Source organism: Cnephaeus nilssonii, assembly GCF_951640355.1.
Source record: "Cnephaeus nilssonii genome assembly, chromosome: 3".
In the NCBI taxonomy this organism is placed as follows: Eukaryota; Metazoa; Chordata; class Mammalia; order Chiroptera; family Vespertilionidae; genus Cnephaeus; species Cnephaeus nilssonii.
In genome coordinates this window covers 34,770,005-34,790,071 of record NC_137074.1, presented here as the reverse complement: position 1 = coordinate 34,790,071, position 20,067 = coordinate 34,770,005, and the positions used below count along the sequence as shown (strand labels likewise).

The window sequence follows — 20,067 nt, the reverse complement described above, 5'->3', positions numbered from 1 at the left end:
TTGAAGCGGCCTGGAACTGAACCCACAATATCTCTGAGGCATACCTTCATGCATAGGGTTGTTTGATATCATAAGGAGGTATAACATTTTTTAAAGTTATCAACTCCTACACTTCAGATTGCTATTTTCACAATGATACAAACACATACATGTAGAAATGAAGAAGAGTGATCATTTGGTAGTCACAGAGATGAGGACTTTTTACTTCCAAATATCCCCTCACTTCTACCCCAAACATATTACTGATGACCAATCAGGTTGGCCCAGGCTGGCATGGTTCCAGGTGGAATATTGGGGTGTTACTGGGTCTGTCATGGCCTGAGGCTCCATGGAGACCAGGCAGTCCCTGTGTAGATGATCCATGGAGGAGTCCTCTGTGGAAGTGAACTTTGGACCCCTCCTTTGGAAGCTGGGTGAGGTGGTGGTGGAGCTGCTGACCAATGGCCTGAGTTCATGCCTTCCTGATCTCCTCCTCCCATGGGAGAAACTCGCCTGTCAACCTATCATCAGCTTCATGGTGGGACTTACCTTTATAGTCAGACTTGATCAGAGTGGACTTTATGAAAGTTGTGAAGCACACCTGGCTGAAACAATGGCCACACAGATTGAGAAGAAATGCTAACTCACTGACAAGTTGAGTGCAACCAGAGAAGGGAATGTGGGGAACAAGTCATCCTTAGACCATGCCAGGTGTGAGAAAGGGTCATTAAATATATCCAGCCTTAGCAATGCTTACAGAAAGGTCACCATGACCTACTAGATGCTGAGGTAGGAAATTACTTGCCTTGTTCAAGCTAAAGAGAGATCTAAGCACTCACGTGGCAAGAGGTGGAGATGGCGGAGATGCTAAAGATGCTCAAGTCTCTGGAAGAGGTTGTGAAATTCTCCACTTCACAACTGATTTTCCAAACCTGCCAGGAGGCCAAAGGCCAAGCCCTGATGGTCCCCTCTTCAGGAGAAGACTAGGTATTAAAATAGCTCTGTTCCCTCCTCTCCATTCAGGCCTCTCCTGATTGGGCACTTTCACCCCCACCTCCACCTGAAAACCTCTGAGACCAATGGATGCAGTAGAGCCCTCTCCCTGGGTGGGGGTTCCTCCGCTTCTACATGCCTTACACAGAAATCAGCTCCTACATGGAAGATCCCTCCAAGTGTAAAGAACATGAGACTTGTTGCAACCCACCACGAAAGGGGGGCCTCTCTGTAGTCACAGAATATTTAGATTCTCAGCAGCAATGAAAGAGATGCATCTTGTCTCAAACTGAATCAACCATCAGCTACATGTTTCAGATCTTTGTGAGCATTATATTAACCTTCTAAGTGAACATTTATATATTATTCTCTCCTTAAATTATTCTATTTTAATTTTAAAATATACGTGGCTTTGAAATAAATAATTTTAATTGTCAAAAAATATTCTTCAATTTTACCCTGCATTGGTTTGTAAATCCAGTCTTCTTGTCATAATCTTATGGATCTCAAAAGAGAGAGAATAAATGAGGAACTTCATCTGGGATGATCATCTCATAATAAAATTTATTATCTGTGTCAGATATTTTATTCAAAATATAGGTACTTTTTGACACAGCAGAGTTAAAATATTATTTGATAGATCAAATTAAGCACAAATTTGAATGTGTAGTAAAATATGTGGCAAATATATGAGAATATATTGCCTTTAGTAGTTGTATAGCCTTATCTTTGAGTGAGCATCCTGGAAGACTTATTTTGCACAGTCATAAATATTTTTTTTTGCGGAAGTGCCCAGGTATGCAAACATCTGTTGGTTAGAATTAGGCCTACCACTAGCAGTTAGAGTACCTTAGCACCTCCAGAACTGAGGGTGAGAATGGATGGGAAGGAGAGGTGAGTTGGTAAATAAGAGGCTTAGTCAACTTTGTTTGAATGCACTACTGAGGTTGGAAGATGAAAGGAGTCAATTTTATGTTAATGTAAACTTAATTTCCTCATTACTCTTAATATGTAATCTTTATTTTTAGAGTTCTATTTTTATTTACTCCAATTATAGTAGTGCTATTTGAAAGTTTTCCACATTTGCTTAGTCATTTTTACCTGATTTGCCCCAAATGCCTTTTTGCTAAAAGCTGCTGAAAGCTATAGGGCTAAAGTATGCCTCTGCAAAGGGAACCTCAGAAACCTTGCTAGGGAAATAATTTTTTAAATTATACCACAAAGAGAAATGGAGACCCTGTTAGTTAAATAAACTCAATGATGAATTAATTTATTTTTTTTCAAATGATAGATATAAAATACTTCATGATAAATCTGTTTTTATGTTGTTCCTTGTTTACTCGTTTTATAAAAATAGCTAATGAATACTAATATTTGTAATATATGATGCCCATAAAAAAGTAAAATTTTCATGTGCATGCATTTTTATAGAAATTCATTATTTTTGACAACAGAAACAGAAGCCACACACACACACACACACACACACACACACACACACACACTGGAATGTTTTACATAATGTAAGTGGCATACTAACTTCCTCCACTGGACATCTGAGTTGTATAAATTCTAGAAAATAATGGCTGAGTTGTCATATTATCATTATTATACTCTTAAATTTTCTTATAATAATTATTATTAATAATGATAAGTAAAAGAGTGAGAATATGTTTTCTTGAAAATCTAGAGATAGTACTTAGAATTTTCATGTGTTATCCTATTTGATCTTTGTATTTTAGGAACAAAATATGATTTTACATTGGTTAAATTTTGAGCTTATACTAATATGCATAAAGATGCCATATGGGTAGAGGTTCATATATAAGGTGAGTGTCCTCTGGACACTTGACTTCCATCTGGCTAAAATTTGTCATAATATACTGATTTTGCTAAAAGTATACATTCTACTTCTGTCAGCCAGAAAGTGGTTGTAAAAACTGCACAAATTTCTCATGTCTATGTAGTAAATGTTGACACCTGAGATATAAATCACATGACTGGCACAGCTGTACACAGTGGCTCAGGGAAATGAACTCTACAATTGTGTATAAATGTAAAGGTCATGTGAGATTCTAGTATTTTGGAAATATACAAGAAAAATATATTTAATTTTTGAGAATTTTAAGATCTTCCTAATAAAGATGAAAAAAAGTAAACTAGTTCTTCTATATGAATATAAATTCTTTATCAAGCTATTTGGAATGACATTCTCAGAAAATTGCCTGAGTTTTCTCTTTATACAGCCTCAATCAGTAAATACATGTTTGCACATAATGAGATTGGAATCTGACCTTTAATTTTCACATTTTATTTCTACCACCATGACACTCCGGCTGCTTTCTCATACCAGATTAACTTCCAGTGCTAACATATCTTTACTGCCACCATTTCCGAAGGTAATCTATCGCCAGTAAAAGTACATGAGCAGCAATCAGAGAAGAAGAAAAAATAAAAGGCATCCAAATTGGAAAAGAAGAAGTAAAACCGTCATTATTCACAGATGACATGATATTGTACATAGAAAATCCTGAGGACTCTATAAAAAAACTACTAGACTTAATAAATGAATTCTGCAATGTAACAGGATACAAAATTAACACCCAGAAATCTATGGCTTTTTAATACACCAACTGGAGACCCAGGGCACGAATTCATGCACAGATGGGGTCCCTAGGCCTGGCTGACGATCGCTGGGCTGGGCGCCGAAGGAATGGACATTGGATGCCGACGTGGTTCCCCGCCTCCCCCCCTCTTCTTTCCCTCACTGCCGCACTGCCACCGCAGTGGGTGGGTGGCAGGCCAATTGGGGCCTGCTGGCCAGGGGGAGGGATGGGGCGCGGGAGCTTGGCCGCCAGCCCAGAGGAGGAAGCCAGCCCTTGCCCCCCTTGGGAAAGGGGCTGTGTCCGCTGCCACCCACCCCTGGTTCCCCATCCCAGCCCAGGGCCCTAAGGCCTCAGCGGGGTCGGGAGACGAGGCGAAGGTCTCTGGGTGGGGTGCAAAAGAAACGGAGGCCTGACGCCAATGCCGCCTTTGGTGCCCCGCCACTGTGCGGTTCCCTGCCCCCCCCCCCCCCGCCTGCTTCCCTCACTTCACTGCCACTGTGGTGGGTGGACAGTAGGCCAGTTGGGGCCTGCTGGCAGGGGGGAAGGAGAGGGGGAGGGACCACAGGAGGTTGGCCAGCCGGAGGGAGGGACCAGGGGCTGTTGGCCAGCCATGGGAAGTTGACTATAGGAGCACACTGACCACCAGGGGGCAGCTCCTGCATTGAGCTGCCCCCTGGTGGTCAGTGCACATCATAGCAACTGGTCAACTGGTTGTTCCAGTCATTCCGGTCATAATGGTGGCTTAGGCTTTTATATATAGATACTTAAAAGCAAAATATCAGTTTCTTACCTTAAATCAGATAAATAACCAAAGAGAACTGATGAATTAATTTATAGCATTAGGTTTGTATGGACCTAGAATTACAGATGAAATAATCGCATTTGATATGAGAAATGGAATGCAGGTTAATATGATTTTTGAGTTTTCCCAATACATTCTCTACATTTAAAAATTAATACTTTAAACTGTTTTGTGGAATAGAGAGAGCAATGCCTGGGATGATATAACAGAAGTAAGCCTCTCAACCCTCAATAAGTATCTGATGTCAAATGCAGCAGGTTCAATGCATCATACATTTATGTGATCAAGTAAATTGCTAGAAGCAAATTTGACATTAAGATGATAAACATGGTTATTAACAGAAATCATGGTCTATGATAATCAGATTCAATAAGCTAATTAATCTTAGCTCTGTCACAAAGATTCTTTGAAACTGGAGTAACATAAAGCTTAAGTAGCTCATTTCAAATGATTTGGACACCCATAACCTGTAATAAACATAAGCTGGACAAGGCCATGGTATCTGACCTTCAATCCTCTCTCCCTTTTTAGAGTCTATTCAGGGAATCTGCATAGAAGTGCATTTTTAAACTACTTCCTTTTCAGGCAATCAGAATCATGAAATTATCAAAAACACTGATTATTATTATAGAATGAAATATAACCAATTTTGACTCTACTAAATTTGCAAATGACTTCACAAAAACAAGAAAAATTCCAAGTCTGGGCCTCATTAAAATAGTCTTTGCAGACCTTGCTAAGATTATAGCAGTGAGCTGTGGCAGCATTCTCTCCATAATACCAACAGAGTCCAAACATGTCAGGATTTTATTAGCCAGATTAGCATAGACACTGGTCAACTTTGCAAATGGAAAGAATTCATCCACTCTCAAAATCCTCTATTTATACTAAACATTCATACTTTACACAATTCAATTGAAATATGTTAACTAATTTTCTTAATAAAATACACAGAAATGGCCTTTGATTTTTCTTTTTAATAAAGACACATGTGAAACTGATACATTCCTGGAACAGACTTTTTTTAAAAGTATAGAATTTGCCATAAATTGAATGAAAAGGTCCAACAACGTACCATCTCTTACTAGAACGAATTAAATGAGCTCATAAATGCCAAGTTCTCTGTTTTCAGAAAGAACACATTTCTTAGTCTTTTAAATGAAAAAAAAAAAAAAAAAAGCAGACCACATTACTAATGTATAATGACATTGGGCCTTCTTATGTTTTGTTTGCAAGTTTTTTGTTGTTGTTGTTGTTTTAACGGGGTCTAAAGAGAAAGGTAGATAGCTAGTGTAACAACATATATTAAACATAGTTCCATACCTTGAGTGAAATGTCAAAGATTAAGATATATTTTTAATTATTAAAATGTATATATATAGACATCATAAACATTATATAAAACATTAAGTATTCTAAAAGTTCTAGAAACTGACTGGGACAACCATCTTTGGAAGCCTTTCCTAGTATTTAATGAGCTTTATTTTTAAAAATGATTTATGTGTAACATAAATATATTTTGCTACAATTTAAGCCCATGTTTTAGATCTTTAACCTCTGAAAGACTGAAATAGATCCTAATTTTATGACACATGAAAACTCTTTTATGTGCTTAAAGACTGTTTTAAACTTTTTCCTCTTGAGCCTTCTTTTGTTCAGATTAAATAACTCCCAATTAAATAAATCACCACATTTTCCTGATCCACCAAATGCTGCTAATTATATTCCTTGATTTCTACTACCCATTTTAAATTAACATAAATCAAACTGAATCTGATATTCCACTAACAGTGCTACTTTTCCACGTTTGCAGATCTTTCTCTTGCAAAGATCAACCCAGTGAATTTTTGCTTGTTTGCTTTTAATGATATTGTCCTGCTATCTCCTGGTTTTGCTGCACTTAGGCCTAACTATTCATATTCCCCTGTAACTGTGAAATTTCTCTGGGATTCTGAGACATCAAAGCAGCAAGGGAATATAATTAAATAGGATCCCCACCTGGAAAAAAAAAATGTGTGCTCCTACTCATTAAGATCTACTTCTCTCAGATGTGTATTTTTACAGTGTTTTATTTTTTTAAAAAATCACGGATGCTTCCTCCAGATACATTTCTAATAGACCTAGTTAGTGCAATAAAATAAATGGGTCATTTTCAACCCATTAATTAGAAACTATCATTTCTGTGAGGATTTTGTTAACAGCCAACAAAAATCTTTTAAACACCGGAAAATGTTCACAGCAGCCCAGCGGGCCCTTCTCACTTTTCCATTAGACATTCCATATGCATCCATCAACTCATTACAGTATTCCACATATCTGTCAACCTTTGCCAGGCTATCACATACAAGCATGCACCCTAAGACGATGCTTATGAAATATTCATAAACATTTTCAAGTTACAAATTCTTCTCATTCAAGATCAGATTTAATGGCAACACTCTCCTGAAGAAGTTAATGAGAAAGCTTCTCTCATAACAAATGAGCTCAGACATGCAAGTGCCCTAAGATTTTACCAAGTATTCTGGTCCGAAACAAATTGAACAGCAATTCAGGTTTACCTTCCTTTCTTTTTTTCGGTGCCTAAGGCTATGTCTTCCTGACTGTCAATAATCTGATAAAAATATAAAAATTCAGTCAACGTGCATGAAGAAGAATTTAACCCTAATGACTGTATCGAACCCACTGGTTGATTTTTTACCATACTTTGCATGGAAAATACTATGTGATATATATCTTAACCCTTTGCACTCGCTTGCTTTTTTCTTGATTCCTTTATTCTAATGCTAACCATGTCGAGTCACACTCGACATCTGAGTGCAAAAGGTTAAATCAAGTCAGATTTAAACAGCTAAGTTTGTAAATCTGAATCCTCTGATTAGTATGCTTAATTGACTAAGGGCAGAAGCTTCCTGAAAGACACCACCATAAATGGAAAATCTTGTTCAAATGGAAAGCATGTCTTGTAACCACTCAAACAGCTCCCATGGGAGGGAGGACAAACTATATTATATTGAGAAGAATTTTCGGGCACCTGTTGAGAATCCTGATAAGTCCACCCTCACTCTCCTGCCCCCCAACTCCACCACACACACTTTTTTATTTCGAAAGTTTTTATTTTATTTATTTTTAAAAATACTTTTTTATTGCCCTAGCTGGTTTGGCTCAGTGGATAGAGCATCGGCCTGCAGACTGAAGGGTCCCAGGTTCGATTCCGGCCAAGGGCACATGCCTGGGTTATAGGCTCAATCCCCAGTAGGGGATGTGCAGGAGACAGCTGATCAATGATTCTCTCTCATCATTGATGCTTCTATCTCTCACTCCCTCTCCCTTCTTCTCTGAAATCAATAAAGAAATATATATATTTTTTAAAAAATATGTTTTTATTGATTTTAGAGAGGAAGGGAGAGGGGAAGAGAGATAGAAACATCAGTGTGGAGAGTATATCATTGATTGCCTACCTCCTACACACTCCCACCCGGGACTGAGCCCCCAACCCTGGCATGTGCCCTGACCAGGAATTGAACCGTGACCTCCTGGTTCTCAGGTTGACACTCAATCACTGAGCCACACCAGCCAGGCTGAAAATTTTTGTTTTTAAGATGTCAATAGAATTGAAATTATAGTATGATTAACACTCATATGCTAATCACCTGGCTTCTACAGATGTCATTTTTCTTCCACATTTGCTTTATCTTCCATGGGTAGGTTTTTCATTCTAAACCATTTGAGAGTAATCTGAAAAAACTATTTGTACAGTTGTTAAGAACCATAATCAAAGCCACAGTGCTGCTAATGTTTAAGAGAAGGCAACTGAAAGTAAAAGTTTCTTCATAAACACAGATAAATTAAGGATCTGTAGGGATCAGAAAGGGTTTAGAATAACAGTGTTATCTCTCCTATGTAATACATGTATGACCTTGAGTAAGACAAACCTCTCAGAGACTTAGCTACTCACTGTAGATCAGTGACCATCCCTACATCACAGTGATTTTTGGAAGGTTATGAGTGTTTACATGGAATAATGTATCAGATATTATTCAGATAACTATGTTTTAAAAACTCTCCAGTGAAAATAAAAAAAGGTTCCTTTATCATCATAACACAACAGTAATAATGAACATTTACTGAGCATTTATGGAAAGTGAGGTGATATAAAAACAACACTATCATACTGGTTTTACAAGGAAGAAAATTAAGTCTTATAGAGGTTAAAAGGCTGGATGACTGACTCCTAGTGATTGCGTGGTTGAGCTGGTATTCAAACCCTATATAACTGATCAGATTCTATACTTGAGCCATGAGATGTGAGGTAAAGAGTAAATGTTGTCAGCTGGGCAACTTGCCAACTTAAGCAGAGTATTCATAAAGTATCTGCTTTTCAGTAGCATTGCAGCCCATTGATTTTCCTATTCTAAAGATACTAAATTGTTATTATCTTATCAATGACCTTTCAATAAAATATTTATAAATTGTAGTATGTATAGTACCCGAGTTCTTGCTCCATAGCCGTGTGGGCCATGGCTGTGCAGACTTCACATGTAGGAAGCTGGACTGGACTGGACTTTAATATGGAGCAAAAACTATGGACAGTGGCCTTTATTCTGGCCCTGCTGAAGACAAGACTGGCTTTTTTTCCATGGCAGCATGGACAGAAATGGAACCTTGGAGGGGAACCCCCTTAATTTTACACCATCATAAAAGCTTTCCATGAAACTCCTTTTTCTTGTGGGGGCCTCAGGATAGTCATTCCCTCGACATACAACAATAACACCACTTCCACCGATAACATAGTGACATTTTATCAATTTCCCACTGAATACAAAAAAGTAGTAAATTTTTAATTTCCAGCATTTAATAAATACAATTTAAGCCAGAGAGACTACTCCCAACACCTCTCAAATCACCAAACATGCTCTCACACACAACTTGTGAAGTGTCATTTGCATGCGTGCATTTCCCAGTTTTAGGGCAATAGACTTTAGAACTGTACTTTCTAATCAATCCGAATTTTAAAGAAGCTCAAATTAATTGCAGAACAAAAATCCTTTTCTGGTTTATCAGTTGCCTGATCTGTATGCTAACTTATTTTGAAAATAGATTGTATCTACCCGTTTTGTAATCAAAGCACACAGATTATGAAACCAGGCAAAAAGAAAGAAAAAAATATGTATTTACTAAATCATACTAGGAATTTTTTTAATCCCAAGGAAAACATTCTTATATATGTTTTGCAAATCATCATATGAAATATGCCATGTGTAGTCATGTTTCACTTCAGGTTGCTCTGCCATTATTTTCAGACTTATTTGATTCTGATTGCACAGTAAAAACACTTTGTCATTTAGCTTTGTTGTCTACAACTGAAAAACAATAAAGAATCCAGAATATTGCAGACAATTTTGAAAATATTAGAAATTAAATTATTTCATTAGTGATCTTATCAATAAATCATTTGGTCCACTCAGAATCATACCCTGAAGTTACCAATATCTCTGTTTTACTTCAAAATAGACTGTTGTTTTCAAAACATGCTGAAAGCAATTACTACAAATATTGAAGCAGACTATTTCAGCACATATACCACAGAAATCCAATGTAAGCTGATTTGCTTCATGGTATTTAATACACAGTGGGAGGGAAATAGGTTTACAGTAGTTCATATGGAAAATAATAGAATATTTAATAAATAATAATATAATAATAAACTGTGTTTCTTGTACTCACAACTATAAACCTCCTGCTGCCCCCTCCCCGAATTATAAATTTAATAAAACAAAAATTTAAAGGAGGCATTCCACACATGTGTGAAAGGTTCAGATAGCCCCCTATGGCAGTCACATAACATTTCTCAGAAGAAAGGCTCTGAAGTGGGTAGAACAACACTTGACTATCTGTAATATAACAGTAATTTGGGGGACAGATCAATTTCATTTACTCTGCTAAATATCACAATTTCTTTTTATTTGCCAGTTCTCATAAAATGTTAAAATTGTCCTTTTCTTAACAGAATCAAAAATGAATTTTATATTATATAACAGATGTTTCAATAGCCATAATACTATCACCACGTTATACTATGGTTTAATTACAGATATGTTGTTATTTAAAGGCCAATAAGTGTATTAGAACAGGCATGAATTGGAACAATGGCAAGTAAGCAAGGCATACTAGAGCTGTAAGGGCACCTCCTGAATTTTATTCAATAACTCATTTTATATATGACTAGAAGCCTGGTGCACGAAATCACGCACAGGTAAGGTCTCTAGGCCTGGCCAGCAATCAGGGCCGATTGGGGGTTTTTGGCAGCCAGCAGGGGCCTTCCTTCCACAGCTGCCCGCCCCCCAATTGCTAGCTGCCAGCCAGGGCCTTCCTTCCCTGGCTTCTGGCTGCCGGCCTGGGCCTTCCTTCATTCCATGCCGCCCCCAGGTGGTCAGTGAACATCATAGTGAGCGATTGAACTCCTGGTCTCCCGTTCGAACTCCTGAAGGGCCACTTTGCATATTAGCCTTATATATTTAGTTAGATAACATTTATCCTGAGATTGCTTGAAATTGTCTTTGTATGAGAATTACAAAAGAAGTTTCATATAGGTAATCAAAGTACTTAAGAAAAACAATCATGTCCTTTACTAATAGGTAGGGTCAGCAATTTTAACAACCTAATAGATTTAGATTCACATAAAAAGAAAATTATAACTGAAAATTAAAGAATAAACATGATTTTTTTAATAATCTGCTCATAGTTTTTCCTTGATTGTGAATAATAGTTAAAATTAAGTCTTCTATTATACTATGTATATTTCCAGAATTATATAGACTCTTTAATCTTTCTAAATTTTCCAATAGAAAACTTATTTAAAATATGGAATTACTCTAATAATGATTGCAGTTATTCTTGTTGTAAGAGTTGTAAAATTTAGAGATTAGATGACTGTAATGTTCAAATTATATATTTATTATTAAAGAAATATATTATATTAAATGAAATTTTTAGGTGTAACCTAAAATTCAGTGCAAGAGAAAATATACAAAATTGAGGTAAAGATTTAATAAAATTTGGAAATGTAAATCTAGTAAATAAAAGTAACTTTTTTTTTTTTACCTGTAATAGAAAGCCTTTTTTCAAGTGACATATTACTAAAAATATGAAACCTTTATTCTGAACTATATAACGGGTTATAAAACCTTTCTAATTTCTTTCGCATAAAACAGTAAATATATATTTTCAGTTAAAAAAATTTAATGACTATTTATGAGAATAGATTAACTTGTATGTTAATTATTAGTAAAACTAGGGGCCCAGCACGTGAAATCACATGAGACACAGGACCCAGAGTCCCTCAGCGTGGCGGGACCCAGAAAGAGTCCTATGTACGCCGCTGCCACCGTCCCAGGAGGCAGAACCCAGAAAATGTCCCGCCACTGCCACCGCCCCCCGGGAGGCGGGACCCAGAAACCCACCTGCGCCTCCGATCAAGTCCTCCTGAGTCAAGTCCCCACCCACCCAAGTGCACAGCCTCCTGCTGATCGGTCATTACAGTGTGATGGCGTGATGACCACAGGCTTTTTATATAATAGATACTTTGATGAGTGTATATTATTTTCAAAATTCAAGTGAGAATATTTTAAGCTTACTTAGCTATATTATGTTTATATAGCTTATCCAAGGTTAATTTGTTATAAAAAATTAAAAATTTATTGAATTTTAAATCAGATACAATATATTGTGTAGCTGCAATTTTAATTACCGTATTTTCCGGCGTATAAGACGACTTTTTTTTTTTCCCCAAAAAATATTTTATTGATTTTTTTACAGAGAGGAAAGGAGAGGGATAGAGAGTTAGAAACATCGATGAGAGAGAAACATCGATCAGCTGCCTCCTGCACCCCCCCTACTGGGGATGTGCCAGCAACCAAGGTACATGCCCTTGACTGGAATTGAACCTGGGACCCTTCAGTCCACAGGTCAATGCTCTACCCACTGAGCCAAACCAGCTAGGGCATAAGACGACTTTTTAACCCAGGAAAATCTTCTATACACCTAGTCATCTTATACGCTGGAAATTACGGTACATAAATTGTAGGGAGAGTTGTTTTCTTCAGTTATTAATTGTTTAATGATGTTTATTTCCAGAAGTAATTTAACTTGTCTCCCCATATTTTATAGCAACAACAGATTGCTAAAGTACAAGCTGCTGCTTAGGACTCCTTGTCAATGTGCTCCTGAACAAGATAATAATTAATCTATTTTTATCATAAGACACTGAATGGAAAAAAGGAAAGAGAACTTAGAGTCATATAGCTAGTGATTAATAATTAGACATCAAGTGAATTCATTTTAAAATGTGTTACTATAGAGCCAATACTTATTTATTTTAATTTATTTTTCTTTTTTTAACATTCATCACTCTATATAATATTAGTGCAAATGTGAAAGGAAATATGCAAAATTTCACAGTTAGCTTTAGGAAAGGATATTCTAAATTCAAATGTAAGAAAATTTTAAACTAAAATTTCAACATCATAATCATTCCTGAAATTATCCAAATCCTTTACTGAAGTACTCCTTTCCTTCCCTCTATCCCTCCTTTTCTCTCACGTTCTATCTTCTGTTTCTCTTTCTTTTTTGTTTTTCTTAACTTATACTATAAACTTTAGTTAGGAGAAACAAAACGCTTGGCACCATTTTTTTGTGGTGCCAGAATTGCATGAATACATGGGGATTATTTATGCTATGTATATGTAAAAATCAACCCTTCTAATAGGTGATGACACTTGTTATGACTTTATAACATTCAAATGATCAGTAAATGTTATTAAATTATGTTATTATATAGGCATACTCAAAGTGTGTGGTATTTATTTTTCTTTAAGTAGTACCATTTATTCCTAATTTGTGAGAAACAATTTATTCAGAAGGATAAAAGCCTAACAGTTGTTTCCTACCTTTCATTTTCCTCCAAGCTCTTCCCAAAATGCCTACCTATATAAGCATGCTATGGATTTAAGTGGTGGTTATGTAACTCATACACCATCCAAATAATATACAAGAGATATGTAATATAAATAATATCCAATGAATGTATTCAAAACTGTTTTATTAGTAGAAAACTATATTTGGGTTCCTGGATCATTAAAATTGTAATTATAAGGATAAAATATATGTAAGGAAAATACAAAAATCTGCTAATATTTACTAATGTCTTACTATATAACAGTGAGTACTGGGAAGATGTTTATGTTATTTCATTTATCAAAATGGCAATAGCATTTGTGAATTTTTGTGTGTAATTTCACCATGCCCAAAAGGCATAGACAGGTATTCATTGTAACTTCAATACATACAAATTCCACTCCTATGAGATAGGGGACTGATAAGTAGTGTGGACACAGACAATGGCCTAATCTTCACATTTCACTGGGATTTACTTGATGTCTAGCTGTCATGGAGTACACAGTGATTTTTTTGTTATTATTGATTTTTTTGTGTGTGAAAATGGCTTTAAGAAGAAAGTCAAATGCTTTTATTGCATTTTATAAAATAAATTCCATACTAGAGTGCTATTCAGCAATTTGGGAATGTGTGAGGATTGTAGAAATCTATTTTACTGTGTCTCAGACTGTCACTGAGAGAAACCTACCTGAATCCATTATGACATGTAAAAGAATATTCTGTCTTAAAGCTTACAGAATTAAAGCACTTTCCCATAAAATAAACTGCTATAAATACAAAGTTAAAATAAAGCCTTCCCTCTAAGGTTGAAGCGTAAGAGGACTAGTCCAAGCTAGTCTGGAGTCTTGGTTGGCTCTTCTCTGCAGCATGTATCTAAAAGCCATGTGCCTTTCACAATCCCTGCTACACAATGTGGAGACTTCCTCATGAACCCCCTTCCTGGAGACTAAGTTAACGTGTACACAGTAGTTACAAGGGATCTAATGAGATCTCCTCCGTTTTGGGTGTAGACTATTTTTTTCTACTTATTTAAGAGAGAATTTAATATCCCATTATGCTTCCCCTTTGCCCTTCCTGCCTCAGATTCAGGGATTCCCTACCAAATTAATTTTTGAACAATGACTTAGAAACAAACTACTGCACAGCTAAAAGAACATTAACTGTTCTCTTTTCTCATTTTGCTGCATGTTCCCAGTTCAGATGCTCATTTAGAATCATGATTCATAGTTGTGATTCACATAGAAGTCAATCCGTCCTCTGCCTTTTCAACTAACTATATTACTGAACTCCCTGACTTTCAAATTTCAGTCCCAGAATATATTTGAAGTACAGGTGAAGTAAGCTTGGCTGTAATCATGCTCCATAAGCTTGTCTCATCCATGTTTTATTTCTCTTTACTTTGTGAATATGTATTAATAGCTACAGTATCAGTGATTCTCCCAAATCTCTGGGAGAATCCACAGAAAACAGAATGAAAGGTTAAAGAAAGGATGCCTTGATTCCTCTGCCTAGAAAATAATGCCAAGTTTGTGACAAGGCTCTCTGTCTGGAGGGGGGATTCTGCATAGAACTCTTTGTTAAATCTATTCATAGGCCTATAAGGAAGATAATCAGGGAAAATATACCAGGTTCTTAATGACTGTGTCCTAGTGTAGATAAATCACTAATTCACTACATTATAGATATGGCCAAGGTTTTCACAAAATATTCGTTGGAGCAGTCGCATACAAATAAAAAGAAATTTGCTTTTGCTTAACCCATTAGCTACTGGTAAGAATTTTGACTATTTAGCCCATAAGTGTCATTAGAACAAAATTTTAAATGCCTTATGTTTACTTTATTTTTGAAGGCTTTTATTTATTTATTTTTTACAAAATAGTATTTGCACAACTATTGTAGACCATTTAGAAATTCAGGAAAATAAAAGCAGTAGAAATTATTCATATTTCCATGGACCCAATTTATATAATTGGCCCCTGACCATTGACACCATATTAGCCATTATCACTGGTAGGTTGAACAGACAAACTTCATGGAATGTACCCAGTACAATGTTACTTTGTTCCCCACATCCTTTTAATCTATGTCTAGAGAGGAACATTCTTTCCTAAATACTTAGAGGAAAACATCTGATTATCCAATATAATAAAAGGGTAATATGCAAAATGACCAAACGGTGGAACAACTGGTCGCTATGATGCGCACTGACCACCAGGAGGCAGATGCTCAACTCAGGAGCTTCCCCCTGGTGGTCAGTGCGCTCCCACAGGGGGAGTGCCACTCAACCAGAAGCCAGAAGCCTGGCGAGCACAGTAGCAGTGGCAGGAGCCTCTCCCACCACCGAGGCAGCACTAAGGAACAGCAAGCTGAGCAGTATGGAGTAGCGAGCAAGTGGGCAGTAATGAGCAAAGGCTCCCAGACTGCCCCCGAGGGGTCCCAGACTGCAAGAGGGCAGAGGCTGGGCTGAGGGACCCTCCCCAAGTGCACAAATTTTCGTGCACTGGGCCACTAGTATACACTAATAAAAGAGAAACATGCAAATTAACTGTACCACTGCTACGCCCACAAGCCATGCCCACCAGCCAATCAGGAGCGAGTATTCAAATTAACCCAACCAAGATGGTTGCAGCCATGGAGCGAGCAGGAGGCTTGGGTTTCCCTGGCAATGGAGGAAGCCAAGCTTCCCGCCCGCCCTGGCCAGCCCTGGCCTCCGCTCTAGGCTACAAAGTTTCAATCATAGAAAATAAATAAATCCTAACAAAGATGGAGGCAGCCATGGAGCTGGAGAGAGCAGGAGGCTTGGGTTGCCCCCAGCAATGGAGGAAGCCAAGCTTCCCACCCGCCTGACTGGCCCTGGCCTCCGCTCAAGGCTACAAATTTTCAATTATAGAAGATAGATAAATCCCAGATTCCAGGGCCTCTGCTTGGGTCACTGGAGGACATGGCTGGCCTGCAAACCACCACAGGCTCCTTACCCAGGCTGCCCCACACCCGAAGGGAACCCCCACCCTGATCCAGGATACCCTTCAGAGCAAACCAGGCGGACCCCACCCATGCACCAGGCTTCTATCCTATCTAATAAAAGAGTAATATGCAAATTGACCATCACTCCAACACACAAGATGGCTGCCCTCAAGTGGTCAAAGATAGCTGCCCCCATGTGGTCAAAGATGGCTGCCCCCATGTGGACACAATATGGCCACCACAAGATGGCCAGCAAGGGAGGGCAGTTGGGAGGGACCAGGCCTGCAAGGGAGGGCAGTTGGGGGTGATCAAGCCTGCAGGGGAGGGCAGTTAGGGGTGACCAGGCCAGCAGAGGAGGGAAGTTAGGGGTGACCGGGCCTGCAGGGAAGGGCAGTTGGGGGGGACCCAGGCCTACAGGGGAGAGCAGTTATGGGGATCAGGCCTGCAGGGGAGGGCAGTTAGGGGCAAACAGGCTGGCAGGGGAGAAGTTAGGCATCAATCAGGCTGGCATGGGAGTGGTTAGGGGGTGATCAGACTGGCAGGCAGAAAGGGTTAGGGGCAATCAGGAAGGCAGGTAGGCTAGCAGTTGGGAGCCAGCAGTTCTGGATTGTGAGAGGGATGTCCGACTGCCCATTTAGGCCTGATCCTGGTATTGGAGAGGGTGCAGGCTGGGTTGAGGAACACACACCCCGTGCACGAATTTCGTGCATCGGGCCTCTAGTTGGTAATAAAAAGTCTAATTTAAGCCAATTGTCATAACTAACTACCGTATTTTCCGGCATATAAGATGACTTTTTAACCCAGGAAAGTCTTCTCAAAAGTTGGGGGTCGTTTTATATGCCGGGTGTCATCTTATAGGGTGGGTATATCCCAAAGTCTATATTTTAACTGGAAAAGTTGGGGGTCGTCTTATACACCCAGTCGTCTTATACACCGGAAAATACGGTAATTAGAATGCCTAGTTCTGATAACATGATCAAAATTCTACCCTTGGTTTGAAGTTCATCTTCTTACCCCTCCACCAGATCAGGTCTTTTATTGGAGAAGGAGTGAACTCTGTTTTATTTTCTTCACCACTGACTAATGATACTCACCTAAAAATTAAAAATAACCCTAGTCCCTACATCAATAATACTGTTATTGTAAGGATTAATGTGATAATACATAAAAAGTACTTAGCAAAATATCTAGCTCATATTACTAACAATGTTACCATGGGAAACAAATGTAGAGAGCTCCTGGGAAGGAACATGGGCATTCTTTAATTATTGTCAGCTGAACCCAAGGTGACAGGCAAAGCCACATCTTGGTTACACATCTTACCAAAAAGGCAGATGTGTTCTCAGCACTGACTCTTATCTTTGCCTAGGTGTTGGGAAGTGGTTTTTGATATGTAAATCCAGTTAAGCACCAGGAATGCTCAGGCCTACTCAAGAATGAAAATAATTTCCTTTGTCTTTTCTTTTGGTGAAATTTCCTGGTATTTGGGGGTATAAAATAAACACGCTGCATTGGCTTTGGGTCACTGTCTCTACATCAGAAGAAGGCAGCGGTCCACTCAGTCCCAGCTTTTTCCTTCCATTTTGTGTCTTGTCTCTTTCTTTCATATTTCTCAATCCCCAGCCCGTCTCCTCGAAGAACCAGATCATCTCTCTTTCCGTGCTGGATGCGGCAAAGAGAGACCCCGCCATAAACAAACATGCATTTTCTGCTCTCAGCTCTGGCTCACAGACCAATCCCAACACATACACCATTTGTTAGATGCTAAGCAAATGTATCTCTTACCTTTAGGATTCTCAGGTGAGTCAGACACCAGTCTACTATGCCTCTCATACTGCAGAGTATATTCATTAAACCCTCCAGGTGGTTCCACTGAAGCCTCAAGTCACTAGGTTTGCAGTGGAACTTATATTTCTCCAAAATTACTATTCAAAAACTCCTTTCACCCAAATCTTCAAACCTTTCCTACCCCATATAAAAGTCATGAGTTTAATAATTGTCTAAGATATTTTCAACTGTTTCATTTGAAATATTGGTGTTGGGTAGCTCATTTTGAAAGATCTATTCTTTTATATATTAAAATATCAGTTAAAAACTCCAATTTAACATCTTCCCTTCCTTCCTTCCTTCCTTCCTTCCTTCCTTCCTTCCTTCCTTCCTTCCTTCCTTCCTTCCTTCCTTCCTTCCTTCCTTTTTTAAATCTATCTATCTATCTATCTATCTATCTATCTATCTATCTATCTATCGATCTATCATCAATCATCTATCTACTTACCTATCTAACTACACCATACACACACCTATGCATACACATTAAAGACTCAGGATATGAAATGACACTGAATGGATGTAAATCTTGGTTGATTCATGTAAGTAGCTGTTCACCTTTGAGCTAGTCACTTATTCTTTTTCTGCCTTAGTTACCAGAGTTACTGTGAAGATTAATGTGATAACACATAAAAGGTCCTTAGAACAATATGCAGCTCATATTGCCAACAATATTACACTAACAATAAGAATAACATAATAATTATTATAAATGTCCTATTTATAACTTATTTGTTCGATTTATGAGAATTTCCACATCATTATTCTTCTTTGCATTGTAATTATTGTACAGTATTTAGCTGTACTAATGTAACATAAATTTCAATACTTAGCTGGACATATATATTATTTCTAATATTCTGTCACATCACTGGTCATCATTGTGTTTATCAACTCTGTTTTATTCCCCTTTAGAATATATTGATTGAACTGGAATTACTGGATCAAAATGTGATTATTTTAAAGCATTTAGTACATGTTGACAAATTATCCTGCAAAAATTTATAGCACTGTACACTATATTTTCATGACCATCTTAAAATTCTGGACAGTTATATACTATCACACACTGATTTAGGTGTAAGGGAATCCTTGGAAGATAATGAAAAACAGGCACAGTATGTTCTCTTGTCTCCTTACAAAGTATGCCAACAGATTTCTGAAACTTTTTCAGACCTGGCAATTAACACAGCTCATCTAGGGTTGGATGAGGATAAATCCAATATATCTTCAGAACCTGAGAGTTCCAGTGATATAACTATACTGACCATTCTTTTTAATAGTAAAAGAAAATTAAGTACAAATGAGCAGTAGTGGCTGTCTATGATGGTGGCTCATTATGTGATACTTAGATCAAACTGCTTTAATTATGTAAATGCATCTAGTGGATAAGTGTTAATAAACTTCTATTTAAATAAATAAATCAAGAATCTGCTTCTCTTATGCATATTACCGTTCAATTAAATTCCTGAGCACAGTCAGTAACTGTGAAGTTATACAGTTGACAAAATCAATCACTAAGGAGTATAAATCAGCCAGATACTAGTCTAACATAAAGAATATAGCAATTAGTCAGTTTTGTCAATAGATTAAAAGTTTTACTATGTCATAAGAGAAGGATGCCATTGTTCTCATTTTTAGTATTCCACATAGGTATTATTATGAAATTTATGCCAATTTTATCAAGGTCTCACAAACTCACTAATGTTTGGCTTACAGAATCTTCTGTTAAGTAATAAGGATAACAACCTCTTTTTCTTAAAAATTTTAATTTAAAATGTTTTGTTTTGGAAAAGCCATCTTGCTGTGATACTCTCTGCCTCTTTGTGCCCCCCTCTCTTTCACACACACACACACACACACACACACACACACACACACGAAACCCACTCACTTCACAACCACAGAGGCATATAACTGTAATAAAGCAAAAGAAAATATCCA

The 20,067-nt window shown here is 37.6% G+C and overlaps 1 protein-coding gene across 6 annotated transcripts in view; it reads right to left on the bottom strand.

The window, feature by feature from the left end:
- NAALADL2 (N-acetylated alpha-linked acidic dipeptidase like 2) overlaps nt 1-20,067 on the bottom strand; it is a 1,181,205-nt gene that overhangs the window by 475,433 nt on the left and 685,705 nt on the right. The window lies entirely within an intron of this gene.